Source organism: Coregonus clupeaformis, chromosome 35 (assembly GCF_020615455.1).
Source record: "Coregonus clupeaformis isolate EN_2021a chromosome 35, ASM2061545v1, whole genome shotgun sequence".
NCBI classification, from domain to species: Eukaryota; Metazoa; Chordata; class Actinopteri; order Salmoniformes; family Salmonidae; genus Coregonus; species Coregonus clupeaformis.
This window is the reverse complement of record NC_059226.1, coordinates 20,065,802-20,069,712: the sequence shown is the minus strand read 5'-3', so window position 1 is coordinate 20,069,712 and position 3,911 is coordinate 20,065,802.

The window sequence follows — 3,911 nt, the reverse complement described above, 5'->3', positions numbered from 1 at the left end:
CACTAATGTTAGCCATGTGAGTAAGTGCTAGCTAGCTACCAACCAGAACATTAAGCTAGCCAAGACCAACAACACAAACAAACAGACTATAATGCTACAAGTACTGAGTGGAGTTACAAACAGACTATACTACACGAGTTAAATGTCTTACCTGCGATTAAATGTTTTCCACACACATAGCTACGTGTAGCCTACTTGGACACAACTGGTCCCCACATTTTTCCCACTCTCCCATGACGCATAGCCTGAAGACACAGGACTCTGCATTGCGAACAGTAGGTTGGGACTTTTGACCTGGTTACATGTACATTGAACAACACAGCAGCTTTTCGACATATTTTGTTATTTCTTTATAACAGAAAATCAATGATGAATTTGTCTCTTTTACACTTGGGGTCAAATCAAATAATTTGTTTTATTTGTCACATGCGCCGAATATAACAGCAGGGGTACGGGGTACTATGGGAAAGAATGTTTGTTTATCCCAACTTGTGGGCGTGGTGGAGGGGAATTCCTTATTATTACGTGAATATCAACTCTGAGTATAGGGGATAACAAACTATCACATTTCATAACAATTACCTGCACTCCAGATCGCCAAATAAGCCAATAGATGGTATGGGCATACTTGTCTAGAACACATCCATCTATCTATACCGTCACAACAAAGTATATGTCCTCAAAAAGCACAGTGTTCCATTAGAATAATATCCTTTCTTCCTTCAACTACCATGGTGCAAAGCGGTTTTCTCCTCTCGTCTTCCTGCTTTCAGGCTCGCAGGGCCCTTGTGCATTGCCATAGCAACCTGACACACAGCTTTGAGCTAGAATCACGATCTCTACCAGGTTGAACATAGTGATATTGTAACTCCTAAATTGATAGTGCAGTTTGTTTCAGGGATTATTTCACTTCATTACTGAACTACTTCACATGCTGATGCTGATGTTGGTATTATTGTGTGTAGCTAAGTGTTTTCTAGCTTGCTACCGAGCTAGCCAGACAGCCTTTACAGAGAGAGCATTGCATTGGGGTTTTGTAGTCGACTTAAACTCTGCAGATTTCCACAAAAAATCCTAATTTATTATAAAGACATAAATACAACATATGTTGTTCTCACATATATGCGTTAATTAACAATGCAAATCACAGGAATTTGTGGTTTTGAGTGGATTATTCCTTTAAGTAAATTGAGTTTGTGTCACAAATCGCAACCTATTCTGAAGACTTCTTCTGACCAAGGCCCAAGGAATAGGGTGACATTTGGGATGCAGCCAAATGTGCTCTAGACAGAAGGTCAATGTCCAGGATATTGCGGTACGTATTGTGTGCATACAGATAAGGTTTAGCTTTGATCAGATGTTCACGTTTAGAGAGTATTATATTGAGTGTGCTTAGAGAACACTGTATAGTGTAATGGGTCATGTGTACTGGGGCACACCATAGCAAAACTCTGGCCTGTATACGTGCAACAGGAAACAGACAGGGGCTTGAAACCTGAGGCTGCTCTACCTGCTGCTTCTTGCTCTCTGAGAGAGAGAGAGAGAGAGAGAGAGAGAGAGAGAGAGAGAGAGAGAGAGAGAGAGAGAGAGAGAGAGAGAGAGAGAGGTGGAGAGAGGGAGTAATCCTAAACGGAGGGGTGGAATTCTCCTCTGACACGTGCCTGTCAGCACTCCCAGCACCCACCTCGGAGCTCTGCCATCCCCATGGCGACGACGGAATGTTTTCTTTAATAATAGGCAACTTGGAACCCTGCGAGTGTCCCCGCACACAGATATTCTTACTCATGCTTTACTAACACCTGTCAAAAGAAGTGCTCCCCTCAGATCTTGATGAGGAAGACAGCTACTTCTAGGAAATCCTTAGGCTGGGCATACGCACACACAACTGCACACACACACTCGCGAGCACACACACACATACACAAAAAAACCTTTGTACACACACACACTCACTCACACACTCACACACACACGTGTGCCCTGACAGATCGGAAGACTTAACTCCCCAAAAAGAAGCCTGAAGCAAAATAAAGTTTGACAACAAATCTATCTCTCTGACAAAACAGCCGACATCTGGACTTAGGAACTCAGGAGAAGAATGTGAAAGGAACAAATTAGAGGTTATTGTTCATGGAGGGATGTTAGGACTGAGAGAGATTGTAGGGGCCAGTATTTGATATAATCTACCTCCACTGTCTGATGCTATCTCACCTCGTAGTGTCTCTGTGCTGTGTGAATGTGGAGGAGTAAGGAGGTGCTTTGGTTCTGTCTCGTTGACGTTCCGCGACTACAGAAGAGCGAGGTTGGCTTGTTGACAACATGGGCAGGGACGGAGGAGGCTTGGAGGAGGCGTGAGGAGGACCAGACGAGGTCTCAAGGAGCTTGGTCTTTGTCCTTTACCATGTTATTTTGAAAAATTGAGATATTGAAAACCACTCTCCTTTCTGATACGTATGGTTTAACTCTGACTTTAATATTATTGTGAGATTCTGGAGGCAATGCCATGATCTGTAGAGGGATAATGAGATATCAATTGAATTCAAAGTCACACTCCCAACTCTGCTTGAAATAAACCAGGTCTACACCACATCATGGGAATCATTGTGTGAAATGTACTGTACCAGAGCACCACAATTGCCCTTGCAGCATTTCCCACGATCGTATAATTAAAATGTCTATTCACATGTGATTGTGGCTTAATTCCTCTTATTAAAGTACATAATGTGCTCATTAAAGCAGTAATGGATACGAGGCGTTGTATCTCCAGTTCCTTAATGCTATTGTTACCTATGGGAGAGACACCGTATCCCAAAGCAGCGCTAATGCTAGCTAGCCGGGGCAAGTCTGGCTCTGTAGCCTGTGTCTTTGTCACTCACCTGGTTGGCTGGTGGGAAGAAAATGGCTGACATTTGGATGAGGACTGGGGTAGCATCCTGGCAAGCAGGTACAGTAGGACAGGTGATACCATGGGAATCTCTAAGGATCTGGGAAATTAAGGGCAATTGTTTTGTTGTGCGTATTACTGTGAGAGTTTCTCCGGTGGGAAAGAGAAAATGTTTTCTTTCTGCTTGGTAAATGGCAGAGGTCACTCTGTCACTATTTTACACAGGCGGCAGGTAGCCTAGCGATTAGAGCATTTGGCCAGTAACTAAAATGTCGATAGTTTGAATCCCCGAGCCGACAATGTGGAAGAAAATGTGTCGATGTACCCTTGAGCAAGGCAATTAACCCTAATTGCTCCAGGGTTGTCATTGCACATGGCAGACCCTGACTATGATCCTGTTCTCTGAGGGTGTCTCAGGGAGAGTGGGAACTGCAACAAAAAAAAAGATTTCCAATCTACACATGTATATTAATACACACTTGTACATGTGTGAAATAAGACAAATATAAGTACCAACCAAACTATTGTTATTTTGTGTCACCAAAGTGACCAGTGAAAGTTCCATATAAGGAATATGTTCCCACTGATGACATGTACCTAATATGTCAGTAGTGGTGACATAACAATGGTCAAATGCCATTATTTTTTACATATTCTAAAGAGACCACGCTGTCTCAATATCAACTAATTGAACTTCTTTTTTCTGATACATCCGAATTGTCCAAAGGTTTTGCCCCTGTCTGCTCTTTCAGTGCCAGTGACATACTGTATGTACAGTGTGATTTTACATGAGCAGGATTTACTTTTTGAGGATGGCCCATGATGATGAGAGAGAGAGAAAGAGAGGAGAGAAAAAGAGAGAGCGAGAGAGAGAGAGAGAGAGAGAGAGAAGAGGGAGGGAGAGAGAGAGATAGAGGAGAGAAAAGGAGAGAGAGAGGAGAGAGAGAGAGAGAGAGAGAGAGAGAGAGAGAGAGAGAGAGAGAGAGAGAGAGAGAGAGAGAAAATAGGGAGGTAGAGATAGAGAAAG